Source organism: Pelobates fuscus, chromosome 4, assembly GCF_036172605.1.
Source record: "Pelobates fuscus isolate aPelFus1 chromosome 4, aPelFus1.pri, whole genome shotgun sequence".
In the NCBI taxonomy this organism is placed as follows: Eukaryota; Metazoa; Chordata; class Amphibia; order Anura; family Pelobatidae; genus Pelobates; species Pelobates fuscus.
Window position 1 is genome coordinate 249,800,688 of NC_086320.1, and position 26,061 is coordinate 249,826,748.

Consider the following 26,061-nt stretch of genomic DNA (forward strand, 5'->3'; position numbering starts at 1 on the left):
GATAAGTATTTTTTTATTATATATATCTTGTTTTTATATTTCTTTGAAATAAATCGTTTTTTAAATCCTGACACACTGGGTACTTACTCCTATTTGGAAACCAATCAGAAAGACACCAAAGAAATTACTCAACATCCAGCACGCTGCCAAAGAAGGGTCTGGACAACCGCCAAATGGTCCAGAGGCTTATACCACCAGAGTCATATGAGGGTATGACTCCAGGCTTGTGAGTTTGACAAATCTTTTTAACCCTTTTCCATATAGTGTGTTATAGACATATTGCACTATTTTCTGTATGTATTTTACTTTTACAGAACGACTGCTGAAATCTAAAAGCTCCACTTGTTTTATGTATGTAATATTCTATAAAGCAACTATTGCATCAGAAAGATTCGCAACCCATTAATGCTCAGCTTTCACTACAAATTTAACAGCAACAGAATGATGCATGACTGTGTCTCATCAAGATAGTACAAACAATAGCAAAACAAGGTCTCCCTCTTCGTGGCCATGAAGACAATTATGGCAATTTTAAACAGTTTCTGCTTGCACGAGCAGATGATTTGTCTTATCTAAAAAATTGGATATCACACAAAGCAGAATACATGAGTCCCGACATTCAAAATGAGATTTTGAAGTTATTGTCTGACACCGTATTACGCCTTATTCGGAAACAGATTGGGAATAATGCCTTTGCAATTATTGTTGATGGCACACAAGATATAGCTGGTCAAGAACAAGAAGGTTTCTGTATCCGCTATGTTGATGAAGACTTTTACCCACAAGAGGACTTCATAGGCTTATATCAAGTTGATGAAACAAGTGGATCTGCAATCGCACAGATTGTCAAGGATGCTTTATGCCGTAATGGGCTTTGTATGTCAATGTTGCGAGGGCAAACATATGATGGAGCTTCAAATATGGCTGGTAAATATCATGGTGCCCAGGCATTAATCAAGCAAGAACATGCCATTTATGTCCATTGCGGTGCACATTGCACAAATTTATTTATGCAGGCCGCAGCACATCAATGTCCAATAATGGAAGATGCACTTATGTGTGTGCAAGATCTTGGCAAACTCTTTGGGCAATCTATGAAATGCAGAACCACATTTTCAGAAATTGTGCATCGTGAAGCTGAAGGGCCTATTAAAGTCTTGCATATTAAACTATTGTGCCCAACACGCTGGACTGTTAGAGTGAAGCCTGGGAAAAAAATTCTGGATAATTACCAGCTGATTTTGGAAACACTTGAAGAAATTGCAAATACCAGAAGTAGTGGAGATATAAATCCACGTGCACGTGGTCTACTACAACAATTTAGGCAAGGGAAAACTCTACTAGGTCTTCAAATCTCTCTTAGCATCATGGAGATCTTAGAATGCCTGAATGTAGCCTTGCAAGGCAGAGAACAAAACATATCAGGACTTTTAGCAAGTGTACAACGGACCCATGATGCTATACAAAAGTTACGATGTGACACGTCCTTTGAAAGAGTTCTTGCTACCACTATTTTACCTCAGGGTACCTCAGGGATCTGTACTTGGACCCATTCTCTTTAATATTTTTATTAGTGATATTGCAGAAGGTCTTGATGGTAAGGTGTGTCTTTTTGCGGATGATACTAAGATATGTAACAGGGTTGATGTTCCAGGAGGGATAAGCCAAATGGCAAATGATTTAGGTAAACTAGAAAAATGGTCAGAGTTGTGGCAACTGACATTTAATGTGGATAAGTTTAAGATAATGCATCTTGGATGTAAAAACCCAAGGGCAGAGTACAGAATATTTGATAGTGTCCTAACCTCAACATCTGAGGAAAGGGATTTAGGGGTGATTATTTCTGAGGACTTAAAGGTAGGCAGACAATGTAATAGAGCAGCAGGAAATGCTAGCAGAATGCTTGGTTGTATAGGGAGAGGTATTAGCAGTAGAAAGAGGGAAGTGCTCATGCCATTGTACAGAACACTGGTGAGACCTCACTTGGAGTACTGTACACAGTACTGGAGACCATATCTTCAGAAGGATATTGATACCTTAGAGAGAGTTCAAAGAAGGGCTACTAAACTGGTTCATGGATTGCAGGATAAAACTTACCAGGAAAGGTTAAAGGATCTTAACATGTATAGCTTGGAGGAAAGACGAGACAGGGGGGATATGATAGAAACATGTAAATACATAAAGGGAATCAACACAGTAAAGGAGGAGACTATATTTAAAAGAAGAAAAACTACCACAACCAGAGGACATAGTCTAAAATTAGAAGGACAAAGGTTTAAAAATAATATCAGGGGGGCGTGGTTTGACCGCCAACGAAGATGGCCACATAGAGCGAGTGCTCCGCACCCCGGCGCTCAAATATAGCACTGTAACCCGCTAATATCCCGACGGAGGAAACATATACCCTGCCCCGAACACCATGACATCTCCACAGGACAAGGGGTCCGGATGTCAAACCGCAGACTGACGAAGAAGAGCTCGAAAGAAGCCATATCAGTGGCGGACATGTTGTCTGCACAAAGGCCTACAGCCCGTGGGGCACCTGCGGCCGCTAGCCCTAACTCCAGAGACCCCATGGATCGGACCGGACAGGGGAACCCACCCTCAGAGGCAACATCCAGAGACATATTACAGTCCCTGGCTGAAGTAAAGGGCTACTTAGCCAAAGAAATAAAAAGGACGGCGGCAGAGGTAAAGGCCGAAATTGCTGCAATAGGCGCCCGCACCAGCCACGTGGAGAAAAAACTAGAGGCGGTAGTGGAAGCACATAACACGGCGGCAACCCTAACAAACAAGCTCATGGCACATGTAAATGACCTGGAGCTGGAAGTTGAAGACATCGCAAATAGATCGCGGCGGAACAATCTGCGTGTCCGAGGCCTGCCGGAATCCATTGAGGAAGCAGACCTCGAAAAGACCCTGATTGACTGCTTCAAATTAACGCTGCCAGAAATTCCTGACCACCAATGGGTAGTGGACCGTGTCCACAGAGCGCTCAGGGCCAGGGGCCCGAAGAACAGCCCGCCACGAGATGTCATCATGCGGCTACATTTTTACAAGACCAAGGAGGCCATACTGCGTCACAGCAGAACCCAGGCCTACGAACCAGGAGGACATACAGTTCAGATTTTTCAGGACATTGCACCAGCCACCCTCCTCAGAAGAAAGGCATGGAAACCGGTCACAGACGTACTGAGAAACAACGGTATCCGATTTGCATGGGGATACCCCTTTAAAATCCTTGTTTTCAACGGCCCTAAACCGGCTGTCCTCCACGCAGCGACGAATATTCCCGCCTTTTTTGCAGACCTGGGCATCGAGCCTCCGCCGGACTTTCAAGCCCCGCCAACCACCATGGACACACTCGCCCTGTTTGGGGAAGATGAGGAGGCAAGTGGCTAAATGAGAGCTCTGCCCGAACACGCCGGAGCCAGCCCGGGACCGGGAGCCGGAGACACACGCAAGTTGCAACTAACTATTCGAACACAGTGTTTTTTTTGCACACTTTGGGGACTTACCAGACTGCATAGTTGATAACGCATAAAACTAATGAACATTTTGGTTCAGTTCAGGTTACCCGAGTTTGGGGAGTAATATGTACAGTAATGGGAATTGCTAATGTGATATGTGGGGTAAGGGGTAAGAGGGAGGGGGGTGACAAATGGGGGTGCAGTGTTACATGCTAAAAACACTCAAGGTGCCCACACATAGACCGTAATGGCAGGGACCTGAGTCACCGGTGTTTGGGATTCCTAGGGTGGAGACAGTCGGGGGTGGGAAAAAGACGGGAGGGGAGTAATGAAGCATTACTGACACTGCCAGTTCACGGGAAGGTAATTCACAATGGAAAGCTGTATGTATAATGATACAGAGTATGTGCCCCTCCACCAGTGCAAACAGGGGCTAAAGTTCTGCTTCCACCCCCCCTTTTTTCTGCCTTGTATTAAGTCCACCCCCCCCAACCCATTAGATACCAGCAAAGAGTCCCTCTGACTAGGTTGGGGACAAATACGTGGTATCGGTAAAGAGCAATCTGTTAGGTAATAGGCAGGAGGGAGCAAAGAGGAGTAAGCGGCTATACTTTAAAAATGACTACAGTTTGGTGCCCTGCAGCAAAACACCGGAGGTAACGCACACGCATGCCACTAGGGAAGGTCAACACCCCCTATCTGGATAGGATAGAGTCAAGGGTTGGGCACCTGTACAACCTGCCATAAACAGAGGACTTTATTGCTCCCCCCTTCCGGCGACCTGTTAATTACCTGTATGCTTAGTCGCTACCCATCTCCCCCTGTGAACCAAGCTTTAGAATATCCTTGAACGAATGACTTAAGGAACAATATGCGCCCCCTTCTAATGCCTGACATTATCCCCTTGATTTCTCATAAACTGTAGAACATAATGAGGATGAATTTCTTCCTATAAAGTTCAGGTGATAGCTTGACCACTGTGACAAAGTTCTCCTCCCAGTAGACAGCACCGCACAGATCGCCAGGGATATATAAAGTAAGCCCGAACACGGTACTCAGTATAGAGTGTCACCATTTACCATGCTAATCCAGGTATCACAGCAACTCATATAGCCACACCACCTAGAGAAGAAATGGTAGAAATAGTAGAAAAGACACCTCAGAACTTGACTAGAAGATTATATTGACGACAACAAATGCACGTCAATGGTAGTGGGACGATTGGTTGCCCTGCCCCCCCCCCCCCCCTGATGTGCGCTAATGATACGGGATTGGTAGAGCCTCCATATTTGAGTGCTGCCGGGGTGCTCTGCGGCTGAGTTTTCCCCCCACCAGAGGTGATTCCCTCGGTGCGGTGGATGCCCACCCCCAGATCTCCCGGCGAACAGTAAGACCAGGAGGACTTGAGGTACGAACAAGATATAATTGTTGGTACCAGATTAATACTGTACAGTTAATTGTTACGTTATTTTATTTTATTTTGTGTATTTTATTTTGTGTATATAATTGTTGATTGACTTTCAATTCTCCTCCTTAACCTCTCTCTTAACCTTTTTCTCTCCTCTCAAGGGGAACAGAGACCTCCCTTTGGCCTACCTACTCCCCCCCCCCCCCCTCCCTCCCCACCTCACAACTGCGAGGTGAAACACCCGGTGGGCCTGCTGCTGGGGACCGCAATCCTTCCCGACTCGCCTTCCCTTGACAGGAGGACGTAACTCAGCGGCAAACAAGATACATTAGCACCACAACACCAGCATGGAACTAAAAATCACCTCACTTAACGTAAACGGGCTTAACAGCCCAAACAAAAGGAGGCTTCTCTTCCGTGAACTTAGACGACAGAAAACGGATATAGACTTCATACAGGAATCACACCTGCCCCGCACAGCTACGACACAACTAACTAACCACATATACACTAGAGCATATACGTCCAGAACACTATGTAAAAAGAACGGGGTTGACATTCTTATACACAAAAAATGTCCGATACACGTCACGAAGGTGCAGAGTGACACAGAGGGCCGGTACGTGATTCTGTCAGGCACGCTACATGCGAACACCTACCATCTAATTAATGTATATGCACCCAACACCCCGTGCAAAGCATTCTGGTCCACTCTAGAGACATTAATCCAACAGCTCCCTAGAGGGATTTTAATCTTAGGAGGGGACCTCAACGCAACGCCGTGTCCTGCTTCGGATAGAGGAGGGGGGAGCAACCTCCCTAGGTCACAGAATAGAGGGGGACAGGATAAACTCCTTCACACTTTCATGACGCAGACAGGCCTACTGGACCCCTGGAGGATCCAACAACCGAGCGAGCGAGATTATACTTTTTATTCCGCGGCGCATGCCTCCTACTCCAGAATAGATTTATTCTTAGTTAACCAACTAGCCATGCCAACCGTCAAGACCTCAGAGATAAATCTTATCTCCTGGTCCGACCACGCGGACATCGCACTTACACTTAAGATGCCAGGCCCACGCGCCCCATGGAAATGGAGACTAAACGCCTCCTTACTCAAAAACCCCCAGACTAAAGAAGCCATACACCAAGAGATAACTCGCTACTTTCAGGAAAACTGCTCCCCAGAAATATCTCCCACAACGTTGTGGGCGGCCCATAAACCAGTGATTAGGGGGATATTGATCAGAAAGGCAACTTTCCTAAAAAAGGAAAAAACTAAACAGCTTCTAGCCCTCCAAAAATCACTTAGAAAAACTGAGATGCAACACAAACAACAGGCGACACCTCGCACCGCTGGGGAACTCACCGACATAAGAAGACAGATTAGAGAATTAATGCTGGATGAAGTAAGCAGGGACATGGTCCATACAAAACGTCTATTTTATGAAAAAGCAAATAAAATGGACACATTACTGGCAAGAGCCCTTAGACCAAAAAGGACAGTCACCAACATTACATCCATCAAAGACACACAGGGACAAATTCTGAACAGCCCCACTGACATTAATAGGGAATTCACCACATTCTTCACTGAGATCTATAACCACTCCCCGGCACTCACACGGGACAACAACGCATACATGGCGCAAATTAACGACTACTTACAGAGTGCCAAACTACCGCACCTGTCGGTAGAGGCCACAGCCCATTTGGGGGAACCTATCGAAATAGCCGAAGTCAGCAGGGCCATAGCGGACCTCAAAGGGGGTAAAGCCCCAGGCCCGGATGGCTTTGATGGTTCCTACTATAAAACGTTCCAGGACCAACTCATACCCCATATGACCGCAATGTACAAAGACTGGACAGAGGGGGACGCACCCAAAGCGGACCTAACCACGGCAGACATAGCCCTCATGCCCAAACCCGACAGAGACAACACCAATGTAGCAAATTACTGCCCCATATCCCTGATAAACTTTGACTTAAAAGTGTATGCAAAAATCCTGGCCATCAGACTCAACTCAGTACTGACTGGACTCGTGCACGCGGATCAGGTGGGATTTGTCCCGAGCAGGCAACTTTACGAAAACACAAGACGCGCAGTGGACCTGATATGGTGGGCAAACAAGACCCGAAGGCCTTCTCTGATTCTTTCTCTGGACGCGGAGAAGGCCTTCGACAGAATCCAATGGCCCTACATGTTCGCAGTCCTGGAAAGGCTACAGCTACCCCCTAGATTCATACAGGCCACCCGAGCGCTTTACGCGGCCCCCAGAGCCCAAATCTCTCTCCCCGGTACAGCCCCTCGGCCCTTCGATCTTAAAAACGGTACCCGTCAGGGTTGCCCCCTCTCCCCCCTCTTGTTCATACTTGCACTTGAACCCCTACTGCATATGATCAGAGCAGAGAGGGGAATTGAGGGCGTCAAAATCGAGGCTGAGGAATTTAAAATTTCGGCATATGCAGACGACGTGCTGCTCACAATCACAGACCCCACAAAATCGATCCCACATCTTATCCGCATCTTAAGTGCGTACCAACTAGTGTCCGGCTTTAAAATAAACATGGAGAAGTCGGTGGGTATGCCCCTGGGCCTCTCCGACGAGGAGATCCGGTGGCTGCGACATACGACTGACCTAAAAATCAGTACACAAGCCATCAAATACCTGGGAGTCAAACTCACACCAAACTACGCGGCCTTATATGCCGAGAACCACCAAAAGTTGCTAACCACCCTAAGACAGGACCTAGATAGGTGGAACGATAAACCCATTTCATGGTTGGGTAGGCTGCACACTATTAAAATGAATCTCATGCCGAGACTGCTGTTCCTTTTCCAGGCGTTGCCAGTGGCAGTCTCAAAAAACAATTTACAACCACTCCAAACAGCAGTAGACAACTTCGTATGGGCAGGGAAAAGACACAGAGTAGCAAGACATACAATGCACACACCCAAGAGCAAAGGAGGTCTAGGCCTGCCTAACCTCCATCTGTACTACCTTTCGGCTCATCTAGCACAGATAATCGAATGGCACTCACCACCTGACAGACACAGATGGGTGGACATAGAAACGCTCCTAATGAGAACAGACTTGCCGCAATTCTGGATATGGGTACCAAAAGCGGACCGACCCGAATTGCACACTACCTGCCCGGCTATCTTAAACTCCATCAGAGTCTGGAACGCCACGGCTCATAAATATGCACTCACATACCCCACGTCACCCCTGACCCCATACCTCCGAAACAAAGCGTTCCCCCCAGGAATGTCCCCAAGGGACTCCGAGGCCTGGAGGACACGGGAATCCAACGCTACTGCCAACTATTTCAGGCTAATGTATTCCGCACATACGAAAACCTGAAAACCCTGGCACCGCTAACCACAAAAGATTACTTTAGATATATGCAGATTAGGGACTTTGCCAAAACACCTGCTGTGGCACAAGCAGCCAGTCTCCGGCCCACCTTCTTTGAAACACTCTGTGTGTCTGATGAATCGCGTACCGGCCTTATCACACGTCTTTACGTCCAATTAAGCGCACCCACAAAGAACACACAAACACCTTCCTACGTCCTGCAGTGGGAAGCAGACCTCAATCAGACACTAGAAGCAGGGGAATGGCAGGACATCTGGGAGGCGGCAGCCAAGTCCTCCATTTGTGTAGTACACCAGGAACAGTGTTACAAGACACTCATGAGATGGTACACGACCCCTGTGCAACTGAACATGATGGGTAAGACACCTACAGACACATGCTGGAGAGGATGTGGGGAAAAGGGGACCTATCTGCACATGTGGTGGACATGCCCGAGACTTACCCGGTATTGGGACGAGGTGGCCAAACTCTTGACGACGATACTTAAACGACCAATAAGACCAGATCCCTGGACATTTCTAATAGCCAAACCGATAGACACATTACCCAACAAAGACCAAAAGCTCCTAAACAAAATAACTCTAGCAGCCAGGAGGGCTTTGGCACTAGTGTGGCTCCAGGCAGACACCCCACACATGGACAAGGTAATACAAAACATCAAAGAAGCATGTCTCATGGACAGGCTGACAGCTCAGGTCCGGGACACATACCCACGCTTCCTCAAAGTTTGGGAACTGTGGGAAGAATACTCAGACCTACAAAGAGGGACTTGAACCCCCCCCCCCCCAGCAGCAGAGCCCACTACACCACGAGAGGAGCGTGCCTCTAGCAGCCCATGATTAGGCCTCCCATATCAACAACGGCCCGAGACTATACTCGTACCTCTAGTAGTAAGCCCCCCGTGGCAAAAACTCAGCGCGCAGACCCACATACTCAACAGCAAGTGGGATACGGGTGCTAAATATCCCAGTAACTTGTAAAGCCAGGGAGGGTCTCACCCCATCACCCCCGCCCCCCCCCCCCCCTCCATCCCACCTTAATTTCCTTCCTTTTCTTCTCTCCTACCCAGCTACGTCTTCAACCTTACTTTTTCTCCTGAAAGATGATCAACAAACATGCAAGGAGCACAAGTTTAATATGAGTTGAGCTAATAAATGATAAAAATGTCAGCTGATGGGAGTGCTGGTCGGCATCCACACAAACCGACTGTGAAGACACCAATACTAAATGTCTATATTTGGCTTCTGCGTAAGCAATGAAACTATGACATGTAACAACAAAACTGTATGAGCAATGGACGGTTTCTGCGCAAACCGATTAAACTGCACAAGACGTGTTCTCGCATTTTCTGACAAACCAAAAATAAAGAATTAAAAAATAAAAAAAAATAAAAAAATAATATCAGGAAGTATTACTTTACTGAGAGGGTAGTGGATGCATGGAATAGCCTTCCAGCTGAAGTGGTAGAGGTTAACACAGTAAAGGAGTTTAAGCATGCGTGGGATAGGCATAAGGCTATCCTAACTATAAGATAATGCCAGGGACTAATGAAAGTATTTAGAAAACTGGGCAGACTAGATGGGCCGAATGGTTCTTATCTGCCGTCACATTCTATGTTTCTATGTTTCTATTAATTTAGTGGAAAAATACCAGCTAAAGAGGTTACTGTACCAAGGCAACCTAATATTCCTAAACGTCTTCAACATGGGCCAACTGAACAATTTCATGCAAAGACTGTGAAGGAATACTATTGTCCTCAGTATTTCCAAATAATGGATATTATATCGACACAGTTAATGCAGCGCTTTGACCAAGAGGGCTTACTTGTATATGAAAAACTGGAACATTATCTGTTGACAGGACAAGCTAGTGATGTTCTTCCCCAGTATCCAGAGATTGAATATCATCTTCTCTCTGCCCAGATAACCACCTTATCAAGTGTTTACAAGTACACTTCAGTCTCTGAGGTTGTAGATATTTTGTGAAAGATGCCTGCCAGAGAAAGATGCTTTTTCTCTCAAGTAGAAAAAATTGTCAGAATCCTATTAACTATTCCTGCTTCTTCCTGTGAAGCTGAGAGAAGTTTTAGTGCACTGCGTAGATTAAAAACCTGGTTGAGGTCCACAATGACCCAGAAACGTTTGAACCATGTTGCTATATGCAACATCCATGGAGACATAATGGATGAACTAGACATCGAAGCCATAGCAAAGGAATTTGCAATGTGTTGTGATCGCCGCAAAAAAGTTTTTGGATTTTAAAAACTTGCATTCTTTAGTGTGTGAGCTGGCAGTGGCAGGCACACATTTACAGGAACAGCTACCTTGCACCTAGTTAGCTGAAGTACGCTGCAGTGGTTGTGGTGCTTGGAGGGTCTCACTCTGTCTGCAGTTAGAAAATTGTTTCTATTTATATAGTTATAGTATTTAACCCCTTCAGGACCGGCCTGTTTTTGCGATGTTTGTACGTTAAGGACCAGAGCAGTTTTAACACTTTTGTGGTGTTTGTGTTTAGCTGTAATTTTCCGCTCTCTCATTTACGGTTCCCATACAAGTTATATATTGTTTTTTTCAGGACAAAAGGGGCTTTCTTTACATACCATTATTTGTATTATGTCCAATATTGTATTTAAAAAAAATAATAAAATATGGTGAAAAATTTAAAAAAAAAACATGTTTTTGGACTTTTACTTGAAAAATCTTTTACTTATCTACAAAAGCTAATGAAAAAAACAGCTAAATAGATTCAAAATTTTGTCCCGAGTTTAAAAACACCCAGTGTTTACATGCTTTATTGCTTTTTTTTGCAAGTTATAGGCCTATAAATACAAGTAGGAAATTGCTGTTTCAATATATATATATTTTAAATGTATCAATAGTGACCTTGTAACACCGTTATCTGTCATAAATCCCCGAAACACACCTAACATGTACATATTTTTTTTAAAGTAGACAACCCAGGGTATTCAAAATTGGGTATGTCCAGTTTTTTTTAGTAGCCACTTAGTCACAAACACTGGCCAAAGTTGGCATTTATATTTGTTTGTGTGTTAAAAATGCAAGAAACGCTAACTTTGGCCGGTGTTTGTGACTAAGTGGCTACTAAAAAAGGCTGAACATACCCCATTTGCAATACCTTGGGTTGTCTTCTTTTGCAAATGGTATGCCATCATGGGGCTAATTCTCATTCCTTGGCTACCATACGCTCTCAAAGGCAACCTAACCAATCCGACAAATTTCAATAAAAAAAAAAAGTTAAATCAAGCCTTATATTTGACCCTGTAACTTTCACAAACACTATAAAACCTCTACATGTGGGGTACTGTTATACTCAGGAGACTTCGCTGAACACAAATATTAGTGTATCAGAACAGTAAAATGTATCACAGCAATAATATCCTCAGTGAAAGTGCTGTTTGTGTGTGAAAAATGCAAAAAAATTCACTTTCACTGACAATATCATCGCTGTGATATGTTTTACTGTTTTGAAACACTAATATTTGTGTTCAGCGAAGTCTCCCGAGTAAAACAGTACCCCCATGTACAGGTTTTAGGGTGTCATAGAAAGTTACAGGGTTAAACACAGTGCTAGCAAATTAAATTATCTGGACTTTCGGCCTGGGTTGGCAGGCAGGTCCCTCAAATTGCAATCATTAAAATTACTTAATTAGGTAAAAATATTACATAAATACACATGTAGAATTTTAATATATATACATATTTATATATTTGACGTCTACGTGTATATTTATGAAATTATTTATGTAATTATGTATATGGACATATGTATATTTCGTATTGTTTTTATTTATTTATTTATACATAGATATATATATCATTACATTCTAAGTATATTTTGATATAAATATATATATATATATATATATCAAAATACTGTTAGAATAAAATTGCATATATAAATATTTTTTTATAATTATTAAAAATTATTTTTATTTTTTGTTATTTATTTTTATTAACATATTATTTGTATTTTATAATAATATATATATATACCATATATATAGCAATTATATATATATTGTATATATTCGTGTGTAATTTAAATATAAGTGTATTTTTATATTAATATACGTATATATAAATATAAAAATACACTTAATATGACATTATATATATATATATGATACATATACATATATTATATATAGATATAATACATGTATATATATCATATATATATACACATATTATTTATTTATTTTTACACTGATTTTACACTGGTTTTTTTTTTACTTTATTTTTTGGATTTTTTACTTGCAGGGAGACTGCCTGTCAGCACAGACAGTCCCCCTGCAGGCAGATACAAAGACCCCTATTGCGGTCATGTGATCGAGTGATCACATGGCCGTGGGGTCCTGATCTGCCGAGGGGGGACTGCCCGGGCAGACAGGCAGTCCCCCTGGACCGGGTGGAGCACTGATCGCCGCCGTGGGACCGACGGCGATCAGGTAAGTAGCCCCAGACCGTTATGACGGTTCAGGACCGTCAGCGGTCCAAACGCACGTTTTACCGCTGACGGTCCTGAACCGTCAGCGGTCCTGAAGGGGTTAATTGTATTTATACAAGATCGTTTGAGCATATTGGTTCTATTTATATAGTTATAGTATTTAATTGTATTTATACAAGATCTTTTGTTTTGTTAAAATCAGGCAATAGTGCATTACTTAAAGTATTATTACCACTAGTTTTAAGTGGAATAACTTAAATATATGCCAAACGTTTGGTTAATTTCTGTGACCTGATAAATAAAGAACTGTTCCTTTTGCATATTTTTTTGTTGTGAGATTTTTCACACACACACACACACACACACACTTAAAATGTAACATTATAAACAACTCCCAGTTTACTGAATAAGAATATACCCGGCGAGCAAAAATGCTGTCCCCCCCAGATTTTGGGGGTTTCCTACACCCATGGTTATAACTATTTGCTACTCACTACAATCACCAAATTCTGGACATCTTCGGATCTGAAGAGCAAAGAGGTAAATGCAGTTCTTCAGACTTGGCCGGTCCACAGAGCCTACACTTTTTCCCACTTCGCGATAATCGCGAGAGTCCTTCATCACGTCCGATCTAAACAGCTGAAGATAACCCTGGTTGCTACTCTGTAGCAGAGCCAGCCTTGGTCCCCGGATCATCTGGAATTGTCCGTTCCTTTTACTGTTGTACCAAATGTTCCTCGTGGACCAGAAGAGAAACCTTCAGTTGTTGCTCCTAGAAGATCAGCTGGCGCTGGTGGCTTGGACTCTTTCTGGGGTTCCTGGTAGGTCAGCCCACACTCACAAAATGCTAGGGGCCTCCTCTAGGTGTTGTAAGTCCTGGTACAAGATGGTGTTACCTATCTGCTTGGAATTCATGGACCCATTTACAACCCCTGTCTCCTCAGTCCTGAACTTTCTCTCCCTATTCGGTGTGCATTACATTCAGTGGATAGTGTCTTATTCTGCTCTTTTGGCGAGTGCTTCACATGCAAATATTATGTTATATCCCCGGATAGCTTGGATCTGAGCAATTAACATCAAAGGTGTAGGTGAAAGCACACACATAAATGGTAGTATATTACCACTGCAGGATCCTGTATATAAAATAGTAGTTGCTAGATATCTGTAATAAAATAAATAACCGATCATAGCGTAATATGTATCAGAATACAAAATCTTAAAAAAACAATTGGTCAAACTCACATGCTGCTGAGCCTATTGTTAGCAGGGTCAGACTTTCAGGCACTTCAGTATATATATCCTCTGGATTTTTGCCTCCAAGTTCTGCTCCCCCTCAAGGATACAATTTCCAAGCTTGGGTAGGTGCAAAAACTTTTATTGGGCATATAGCTTATGAGGAAATACGTTTAAAAATGAAATACTGAAAGATAAAACAATAAAAATAGCACAATGTGTTTCGACTGTAGAATGAGTCTTTTTCAAGTGCATAATGTTGCTCTGTCGGCTTCTTCTTTTAAATGCCAGTCCGGTCTTTTTCCCGCGTGTAATTTCGTTCCACTTCCGGGTTCGTAGGGTCATCTGACGTCTGCCGTTATTGGAGTCTTTAATATTGCGGTTTCCATCTTTGCTATTGGCAAAAGACGGGAATAATGTCTTTAATTATACAGTCTATTTACTCGAAGAAAAAATGAAACTAGAAAAGCTACAATTCCTGGGGAAATTGTGTGAAGTGTTCTTGCCTCCACCAGTAGTCTACAACTTGAGTGGGCGGAGTAACTGGGTGGAGTGGCTTGAGTAACTGTTGTGTGGTTGGAGTGGCTGGAGTAACTGTGGAAAGGTTGCAGTGTGGTTCACTCACTCTACAGCAAGAACTTTCAAATCTTTAAAATCCCTCGAACATTCCACCAACTGCCAACATGAACTAATAGATTTCAAATAGGACAGAGAAGAGCAGTTAAAAACAAACTGCTCCAAATTGCTCACTTCACTGGCGGTTGCCATCTTCAAATTGTGGTTTTTAAAAACTAGACATACTACTGCGGAAAGCTTTATATTGTGAGAATCACAAGACCCAGACCTACATTTTGATGCATAGTATGTCTCTGAGATATTAAAAATGAAGGCACAGTCGCAGTTTAGATATTGCCCTTCAAATTTAAGGTGGCTAGAGTGGAGTTTCTTTTTTTTTTTTAAATTCTTTATTTTTGGTATGACATTGGTATACACACTTGTGATGGAACATTAGTTACAAGGCATATTCAGTCGGGTACATCGGTTTGGAAACAGTTCATGTTTCGGCTTGTATTAGATTCCGCCGCGTCCGCCTTTCAGGTGTGGTTCCTGAGGTCTGCCAATATTCGCTTTTTGGTGTCATTTTTGTATATTTAGTAGATAAAACATAGTAAGAACACAGTAAAAGGGAACTCAATAAAACATAAGAAAACATAAGAAAAAACATGCTAGGAGGGTCATGTCGGTTGGTCAAAAAAATTCTTACTCCGGGTTCAGATCTCTAGTTTATACACCTTCCAGCGATACTGAGTGGCCGGGTATGTACGGATCATGACCTCCCCTGGTTGTGAATGGATAGAGGTGGTCAGTACCTCCTCCGTAAAGTTATGGAGCAACAGGAGGGGGGAGGGGGGGGGAAGGAGGGGGAAGGGGTTCCTCATGGTGTAGGTCGGAGCGCCTTGTCAAGGGATGCTCTATATGCCGGCTTGGGGTGCCGGGTCTGCGAGGTGGGCCTGTTATGGTTTCTTCCATTGTAAGTCTGGCCGCCAGCGTAATTTTATGTAGGAGTTTCTGTTCCTTCCTCGGCCAGTCGTCTAGCGATCTAGAGAGGAGGAACACCCATGGATCTATAATTATACGCCTATGGAAAACCTTTTCGAGTAGGGTCCCGATATCCCTCCAGAAGGTCTGTGCTTTTGGGCATTCCCACCACATATGGATGTAAGTCCCTTTATGACCACACCCTCTCCAACACAGATCGTCTGGGGTTTTTTGCATGCGGTATAGTTTTACCGGGGTTGTATACCATCTCAGCATGGTCTTGTAGGCCTGCTCTTGTAGGGTGACGCATACTGAGAGAGCTTTATTTGCGTCCCATATTTCTCTCCAATCTGTGCCCTCTAGGGTCTCATTGAGGTCGGTTTCCCATTGCGTGGTGTAGTGCAGGTCGCCCCAGTCAGTGCCGTTTGTGCATATGAGTGCGTAGAGATTTGTGATAAGTCCCTTAGGGGGGTTTCCTTTGAGGCATATGCGTTCGAAACTTGTAGGCATAGTTTTTGCTGCCTTTTTTGCTAGGTTGTGTTGTGCAAAGTCTCTAAGTTGGACATATCTGAAGAAGTCTGAAGGGCCTAGTCTGGTCCTTTCTGTCAACGTGTCGAATGATACTATTTGGTCCCCTTCATACAAGTGTATCGCCCTCTGTAGTCCCGCCTCCTCTATATTTTTGAAATCTCGGGCCCTCATTCCTGGTGGGAAAGCTCTGTTTCTCAACAGGGGCATCATTGGGGAGGGTGTCGTGGTTAGTTTATGTTTCAGGGCTGCGGTGTCCCACAGCCGGAGGGCGTTTAGGATGGCTGGGCAATTAGTGCGTAGGGGGGCCCTGTGTTCTTTGGGTAGCCAGATATAGAATTGGGGTAGGTCGGCTCCTGTCATGCCGGATTCTAGGTCCGCCCATCTACGGTCGCCCGGTGTCGAGTGCCACATGGCCACCTGAGCCAGTTGGGCCGCTAAGTAGTAATTATAGAGATGGGGCAATCCCAGTCCCCCTCCGTCCTTGGGTCTGTATAATACGTTGCGGGCCACTCTATGTCGTTTGTGTTGCCAGATAAAGTCCCCAATTGTCCTCTGCAGGGGGGCCAGATCCGATTTAGTGACGGGGCAGGGGAGGGCTTGGAAGAGGAAGAGGAGTCTGGGGAGGATGTTCATTTTTATTGTGTGGACCCTACCTATCCAGGATATAGGCTTATCCGTCCACCTGTCGAGGTCAGCCCCAAGGGTCCTAAGAAGGGGGGTGTAGTTCGCCCCGTAAAGTTTTTTGGGGTCCGCAGTCAGTTGTATCCCTAGATATTTTATGGCGTTTTGTGCTATAGGTATGTGGTGATGGTTCCTCATGTGTGTCGTGTCGCTTGCGGTCATGGCTATCGGGAGAGCAGCGGATTTGGACAGATTGACCTTGTAACCTGAAAGGGCGCCATACTCGGTTAGTTCTTTGTCTAATGCCGTCATTGAATTACTTGGGTTTGTAAGGGTGAGAAGGACGTCGTCTGCATATCCCGATACTTTGTATGTCTGGTCGCCCACTGTGATTCCCTCTATGGAGCTGTTTGATCTGATCACTTGTAGTAGGGGTTCTAATGTGAGCACGAACAGGAGAGGCGACAGTGGGCAGCCTTGGCGTGTGCCATTATGTAGGGTGATGGGGGTTGTTGTGGCGCCTGGGATCCGTATGAGAGCCTTAACATCGGTGTACATGGCTTGGATTGTTTGGATGTACGTCTCAGGGAATCGGAGATGTCGTAGGAGTTCAAACAGGTATATCCACTTTACTCTATCGAACGCCTTTTCAGCGTCGAGGGAGAGGATCAGCGTTGGGGTTTGTGAAGTCGTTTGTGTCCAAATTAGGTCTATGTTGCGTCTGGTGTTTTCAAATAACTGTCGTTCGGGGATAAATCCTACTTGGTCTGCGTGGACTAGGTTATGTAAGTGTGGGGAGAGTCTGTCTGCTAAAATCTTGGCCAGTAGTTTTACGTCGTGGTTGATCAGCGATATGGGTCTGTAGTGTTCTGGATAGGTCGTGTCTTTCCCGGGTTTTGGTATTAATACTATGTGGGCCGTGGACATGTCCGGGTCGGGATGTCCGCCCTGCATCAGGTGGTTGAACCACTGTAACAGGTGGGGTGTCAGTTCTTCTCTATATGTCTTATAGTAGCTACCCTCATATCCGTCCGGGCCCAGGGCTTTACGACCCTTAAGGCGTGATATGGCTTTGTCGATTTCGTCCGCCGTGAATTCTTCCCCTATGGATTCTATTGCTGAGGGGGTCAATTTTGGAAGGTCTAGTTTGCTGAGGTGTTGTCTGATCTCATCCCGCATGTGTGGAGTTTTGTCTGCCACAGTGGGTGTGTGGTTATATAAGGTTTTGTAGAACTCGGTAAATATCTGCGCTATGTCTGCAGGTGCTGTCTTAATCTGACCTGTGCGGTCCCTCATTGTTGTGATGTGTGTTTGTTTTGGTCGTGGGCGGAGTGTGCGTGCTAATAGCGTGTGCATTTTGTTGGCCTGTTCAAAGAATGTTCTCCTAGACCATGTCATCGCCTTCGCTACATCGTCTAGGAGGGTCTCCTTGATGTGGCGTCGGGTCGTTAGTAGGGCTGTGAGCCCTTCGGGGGTGGGGTTAGATTTATGTCTCTGTTCTTGAGTGTGGAGGTCACGCAGAAGGGATTTCAGGTGTCGTGTTTTTTGTTTCTTTTTTCTGGTAGCTTCTCTAATGAGGGCACCTCTGATGACCGCTTTATGAGCGGCCCATACGGTCGTGGGTGTTAGGTCCTGAGTGGTGTTTAATTGAAAATATTCTACTATCTCCTTGCGTATAGTTTCTTTGATAATTGGGTCCTGTAGTAGGGAGGTATTTAATTTCCAGTTCCATTGGGTTGCTGTGCAAAGGTTGCCTAATTCTATGCTTATGTCTGCATGGTCGGACCATGTGATAGATCCTACTGTGGATTTTATGGTCCTTTGAATAGCTTGGTCGTTAACTAGGAAATAGTCTATGCGGGAATATGAGTCGTGAGGAGTGGAGTAGAAAGTGTAATCGACCTCTCCCGGGTGGTGGGCCCTCCACACATCTATGAGTCCCGCTGTGCTAATGAAGTCAGATACCAGTTTGTCTTGTCTCCCTCTGCCGTGTGAGCGTGGGTAACCCCTTATGCTCCCCCTGTCAATGGCTGGGCATGGAGCAGCATTAAAGTCGCCTCCCATTATAATTATGCCGTGTTGTAGAGCCTTCAGTTTGTCTGCCATTTGATCCCAGAAATCCCTGGTTGGTTCGTTAGGTGCGTAGATATTTATGAGGTGAATGGTGTGTGCGTATAACGTCCCGGAGAGTATGATGTATCGTCCGTCTTTGTCCGCGTTGACCCCTGTGACCCGAAGTGGGCAGCGTTTGTGTATTAGTATAGCTACACCGTTGCGTTTGGAGTGTGCTCTAGCTTCATAACCTGTACTGTAGGTGTGGTCTCTAAGGGATATCCCCAGAGTCTTGGGTAGATGGGTTTCTTGCAGAAATGCTATGTCTGGGCCTAGTCTTTTAAGTTCTCTGTATAGAAGCCTGCGCTTTTTAGGGGCGTTCAACCCTCTGACATTTAGGGAGTTTATGCGGGTGGACATTGTGGTGTATGGGGTGAGTGCATGTAAGCTGACTTACGGGTGTGGTCATCTTGATGATTCCCTGGTGTTGCTTTTGGGATGTCTCTGAACCCTGTTGTTTTGATCGCATCGGTTGGGACGCTCCGGCCACCATGAGGAGGGGAAGGGGGGGGGAGGAGAAAAGAGAGGTCATTCGTTTGATCACATTCACATTTACATAAACAGGTAAAACTTATACAACGTAAAAGAAATATAAACTGTCTGGTCTTATCTCTTGCCAGACTTGTGTGGTGCGTCTGCATCAGTGCTGCTAGCCCATTAAGTTTGGGTTTAGCGCACGGATGCATGTTCCCGAACTTGTACTAACTAGTCCTTTTAGGCCCTATGGAATATGCGTGAGCATGCCTGCGAGGTTGTCTCTCTGCCCCTGTAATCTGGACCGTCCATGTGGCTCTTAGGGGAATTCGACCTTGTCAGTCCTACGAGAGTTTGGGGGCTGATCTTTCGGGAGCAGTCCCTCCGTATCCTTAGAGCCCGTCCCGGTCCCCCCACCCAAAGCTAACTGAAATCAATTACCCCAGTGGCGTTTTGCAGTCTCAGGTTGGCATCGGAGCTTTTATCTTTTTTTTTTTATTTTTCTATTTCTTATTTCTTTGGTATTCATAGATTAATTTCTAAATTTTTATGTTTTTTTTTTTTTTTTTTTTTTTAGAATTTATTTATTTATTATTTTTTTTTATTTTTTTTATTTATTTTTTTTTTTTTTAATTATCTTGCCCCCTGATTGAGTTATCTACCCCCTTTTTTGATGTTGTCATAGTTGCTTGCAAAAATATACATGCTGGTAGATATGCACATTCTTTTTCCCCCCTTTTTTTTTTACATCTAGATTTGTTGTTGTAAGATTGAGTGGGTATATTGATTTTTTGCTCTTTTGCTTATTTTCTATTTTTTTTTTTTTTTATTTTTTTTTTTTTTTTGTGATTGTTCTTTATTTTATTTCTTTAGGTTTTGTCCCTAATTTTCTTTTATACCCTTAATTTTTTCCCGGTTAACCCGTGCCTCACATTAGGTGCAACTGGAGGGGGGGTGGGGGTTGTGGGGATCTGTACTTGCCCGTGTAGCCCCTGAATATCTCTCCCAACTGGGGAGGTGAGTCTATGCGAGGTGGTTGTTGGAGGGGAAATAAAATGTTCGGTAAGGCTGTATTACTGGTCTTGTCTTTACTCCCCGGCTGTGTACCATTCTCTGGGTAGCATTTGGAGGTCCTCCGGGATTGCGGTCCGCCATTGCAGGTTCAGCGGGGTCTGGATGTCCAGCGCTTGGAGGAAGGCCGCCGCGTCCCCATCCGGTGTTAGTATCATCGGTCTGCCGTTCTTGAATGCCATGAGCTTGAAGGGGTGTCCCCAGGCATATTTGATGTTGTGATTTCTGAGGATGTCCGTGATCGGCCGCCATTCCCTGCGCCTCTGGAGGGTCGCAGGGGCCAGGTCTTGGAACAGGAGGATGGTAGCCCCTTTGTAGGTGATGGGGCCCTCTCTGCTGCTTTTCATTATGGCTTCTTTCGTTTGAAAGTGCTGGAAGCGCATGATGATATCCCTCGGCTGTTTTGAGTCCGCTCTCAGTGTGCCAAGGGCTCTGTGCACCCGATCAAGGTGCCACTGGTTTTCTGGGATGCCTGGTGCGAGGGGCTGCAAGATCGCCATTACTGTGGCCAGCAGGCTTCCCTCACCTTCATTTTCTGGTAGGCCTCTCAGCCTGATGTTATTTCGGCGGGAGCGGTTGGCTAAGTCCTCGAGGGCAGTTTCTGCTGCCAGCAGCCGCGTGGCTAGGTTGTTCACATGGCTGGTTACCTCATTGTGAGCTTTAACGGTTGTATCCTGCCTTTGTTCCAGGATGGTCGTGCGGTGTCCCAGTGCCGCGATCTCAGCTTTGACTTCCGCTGTGGATCTGCTAATCTCACCTGCCAGGTAAGTTTTTACTTCCATCAGCTTGGCTAGTATCATGGATGTTTCCCCTTGTGGTGAGTTAGGGCTCTGGGGGGACTCCGGGCGCACCGGCGTAGACGAGATCTTGGGGCTGTGACGGCCGCCATCTTGACGGTCCGGCTGGGCCGCGCGGGTCACCGTGAACATGTCAGCAACTGAAATTCCCGCTTCCGACGGCTTCTTATTGAGCTTTCGCTGGATTCTTCTATCCATGCTGCTGCACAGGGTGAGTTTTGGGGTGGTATATTGCTCGTTTGTTTGCTATTGTGTGCTGCAAGGCCTAGATTCGTCCGCTCAGCATCGCGGTCAGGCCACGCCCCCTAGAGTGGAGTTTCAATGAATGTCAATGTGCAGCGTGAGTTGCAAACAAATGATCATATTGTGAAAACGATCAGGACTATGGCTTAGCCGTGGACATGTTTAGTGGCAGCAGAGATAGCTGCACGTTTTGATATAAGATTTGTGTAGGTGGGCTTGAAAATGAGGGAGTGGTGGCAGTTTAGATTTTTCAGCTTTTGTTATGCAAGAACACTTAATAATATATATGTAGATATATTATTAAGTGGTCTTGCTATGCAAGAATACAATCAATAATAGCTGATAAGGAAAATTTACATTTTAGTATCATCCATGTTCCAATCAATATGTATTTAGACAGGTGAATAATACACAGGATGTTTTAATAGAAAAAAAAAAAGGGAAATGTAGGGGATTTATTGTGCTTTATACCTAATAAAGGATTGATAATGCACATTATAAAAACCTTAAAGGGACACTATAGTCAACATATAAAAGCAAGAAAGACAGGTCCCCAGCCTTCATTCTTGCTTTTATATGAACTTGCCGTTAAAAAAAAATTAAATCCAAGCACTTTTAAATAATAAAAGTTACCTCCGTTCCAGCGCTGAGCTCCCCGTCAGGCCACATCCACTTTTTCGTCAAAATGACGAAATCGCAAGGCCCAATAGGACGCTTCTCTTTAAGAAGCGTCATCGCGATGTGGTGCGCATGCGCGGCTTCGCGCTGCATCAATTGTTCTTCACAGAGCGGCATTCAATGTCGCCCTATGAAAAAACTCAGCGGAATGCGCGTTCGCGAGCACTCGCTTTCTATAACAGTCCCCCTTTCTCAGCCAAACTTTGTGTGTTTGTATAAAAACACTATATATAGAGGGATCTCTATATAAAGTGTTTCTATGCAAACACACAAGTAGTAAAAAATTAAAGACAGACACACACTCTCTCCATCCATCCCCATCATCCATATCCATCCATCCCCATCATCCATATCCATCCCTATCCATCCATCCCTAACCATCCATCCCTAACGATCCATCCCTAACGATTCATCCCTAACCATCCATCCCTATTCATCCATCCATCCATAACCATCCATCCCTAACCATCCATCCATAACCATCCATCCCTCAGTGGCGGATCCAGAGCCTGATCTCGGGAGGGGCACTTGTAGATTATTTAAATAAATAATCCAGACACAATAACCACTACAGCTCAGTGTAGTGGTTATAGTGCCAATAATGCCAAGACCCCCTCCCAGAGTAAGTAGTCAAACTGTTTAAGAACTGTTTGACAACTTACCTGAGGTCCTCTGGGGAATGGGGCTGTAGTAGGGCAGAGGAGCAGTGGTATGTGTGAGTGGTGCAATGTGTGAGGGGTGCAGTGTGTGTGTGTGTGTGTGAGGGGGACAGTGTATTAGCAGTGTGTGTGTGTGTGAAGGTTGCAGTGTGTACGTGAGGGCGGCAGTATATGTCAGGGGTGCAGTGTGTGTGTGGGTCAGTATGTGTGTGTGACAGTTACAGTGTGTGTGGGGGGCAATGTATGTGTGTGGGGGCAGTGTGTTTATGGGGGGCAGTGTGTGTATGTGGGGGCAATGTGTTTATGGGGGGCAGGGGCAATGTGTGTGTATGGGGGGCAGGGGCAATGTGTGTATATGGGGGGCAGGGGCAATGTGTGTGTATATGGGGGCAGGGGCAATGTGTGTGTATATGGGGGGCAGGGGCAATGTGTGTGTATATGAGGGGCAGGGGCAATGTGTGTGTGTGTGTATGGGGCAGGGGCAATGTGTGTGTGTGTGTGTATGGGGCAGGGGCAATGTGTGTGTGTGTATGGGGCAGGGGCAATGTGTGTGTGTATGGGGGTAGGGGCAATGTGTGTGTGTGTATGGGGGCAGGGGCAATGTGTGTGTGTGTGTATGGGGGCAGGGGTAATGTGTGTGTGTGTGGGGGGCAGGGGCAATGTGTGTGTGTATGGGGACAGGTGCAATGTGTGTGTGTGTATGGGGGGCAGGGGCAATGTGTGTGTATGTGTATGGGGGGCAGGGGCAATGTGTGTGTGTGTGTGTATGGGGGGCAGGGGCAATGTGTGTGTGTGTGTATGGGGGGCAGGGGCAATGTGTGTGTGTGTGTGTGTGTATGGGGGGCAGGGGCAATGTGTGTGTGTGTGTGTATGGGGGGCAGGGGCAATGTGTGTGTAGAAGAAGGATAGGGGGGGGGGCTTTTTTTTTTAATGTGTGTGTGTGTTTTTTTTTTTTAACATTTAATTAAAATTAATATATAATTTATGTCCCCCCTCCCTTCTTACCTTTACTGGGAGGAGGGGGGGCATCTTTCTTTCCCTGGTGGTCCCAGTGGGGATTCCCTGGTGATCCCAGTGGTAGGAGTGAACTCTAGCCCGCGCTCCAGGGCTAGAGTTCACTCTCGCGAGATTTGGAGCGTTGCCGTGGTAACCGCGGCAACGCTCCAAATCTCGCGAGAGGAGGACCCGGAGGAGCTGCTGGTAACAGCTCCCGGGTCCTCTCTCCCTCCCCTGCCGGTCGGCTGTCAGTAATGTGCCTGCAGACCGGGGAGGGAGATCACTGATCTCCCTCCCCGGTCTGCAGGCACAATGCAGGGCTGGCACTTGGGCAATGTCAGCCCTGCATTAGCCGGCAGGGGAGAATCTCGGGGGGGGCAATTGCCCCGTTGCCCCCCCCCTGGATCCGCCACTGCCATCCCTTCCATCCATCCCTAACCATCCATACCTAACCATCTAACCATCCATCCCTAACCATCCATCCATCCCTTTCCATCCTTCCATCCCTATCCATCCATCCCTAACCATCTTTTTTTTTATCTATCTATATCTATCTATCTATATCTATCTATTTCTATCTTTATCTATCTATATATCTATATATCTATTTTTATCTATCTATCTATCTATATATATATATATATATATTTTTATATATATATTTATATCCATTTTTATCTATCTATATCTATCTATCTTTTTCTATCTATCTATATCTATCTATTTATTTATTTCTAACTATCTATCTATCTATCTATCTATCTATCTTTATCTATCTATTTCTATCTATTTCTATCTATTTCTATCTATTTCTATCTATCTATTTCTATCTATATCTATATCTATTTTATCTATCTATATCTGTCTATCTATTACTTTCTATCTATCTATTTTTATCTATCTATCTATATATGTCTATTTCTTTCTATCTATATCTATCTATTATCTATATCTATAAACACAAAAAGGTAAGAATTCAGCGCTAATTAACACACAATTAGTAGAGGTAGACAGCAACCCAAATGTAGGAGAACCTCTCAAGTCCTTCAGTGGATAAACACAGATAGAAAAAGAATAAGATAGGGCTGTGCCAAGTAGAGAGAGATAGTCCAGTAAAAATTTAACTAGGATACCAGTGGATAGTCAGGAATACTTGATAGGGTATGGTTTCTTGGTAGAGGTAGGTGCGTCTGATATTGACCGTGCAGTATATGAAAACAGAAGAGAGGTAGAGGCAACCAATGGTGCAGTATGTCTAAAATTCAAGGTGCAGTAGATAATATAAGTGGAGAACTCACATTAGGTGAGTATATAAATAATTATAAATATATATATAAAAAAAAGAGTAAAATAATCTATATAAACTGATTAACATCAAACTCAACATTTAACCCTTTAGGGGTGATGGTGTTGAGGTTAAAAATCCACTCAATTTTCTTTTTATTCAGATTAAAATTAATATCACCACCCCTGCAGTGTGTGGACACTTTCTCGATTGCACAAAACTGTAAACACTTTGCGTCTCCATCATGGAAATCTGCAAAGTGTTTTGAAACATTGTGATTCTCAAATTTTCTTTTAATGTTTCCTATATGTTCCCTAATCCTGACCTTCAAATGTCTTGTGGTTCTCCCTACATATTGGTACCCACATGGACAGGACAGGAGGTATACCACACACTTGGTATCACATGTGATTAGGTTTTTTATTTTATACTCCTTTTTAGTGTTAAATGATGTGAAACTTTGGATTTTTTTGCTTTTTGTCTTCATCGTTTTACAACCCATACATGTTCCACAATAATGGAAGCCCCTAGTGTTCAAAAAGCTATTATTCATTGGTTTAATGGGTTGATCTAAAAAAATGATTAAAAGTTGTTTAAAATTCCTAGCCCCCCCCCCCCCCCCTAATAATTAGTTTCGGTTTCGATCCTATAAACTCTTTTAAATCGGAATCTTGGTGTAAAACATGCCAATGTTTATTAATTACGGTAGCTTCCTTAATTCTTTATGCTTAGAGTTATAATTAAAAGGGGGCGTGGCTTGGCGCCGAAAGAGAATGGCTGCTTAAACCCAGCGCTCCGAGCCCTGCAGCCCAATCCCGCAACATTCAGCACCCCCAGAGACCCTATGGGCCGCACTAAACGTGCACAAATGACCCCGTCCACACCGAGGACACAGAAGGATGGACCATCCGCCTCCATCCGCGCCTACCTGCGCACCCCGGAGATCCTCGACCCGCAACACGAGGCATCCAACATGGCGCCTGCCTCCCCGGGATCCACAGTGTCGGAAGACAGTCTGCATACCTCCGCCGGCACCTGAGATACAGAGGGACCCTCACACAAATGGTATGCCTTATTTGATTCCCTCCCAAAGAAAG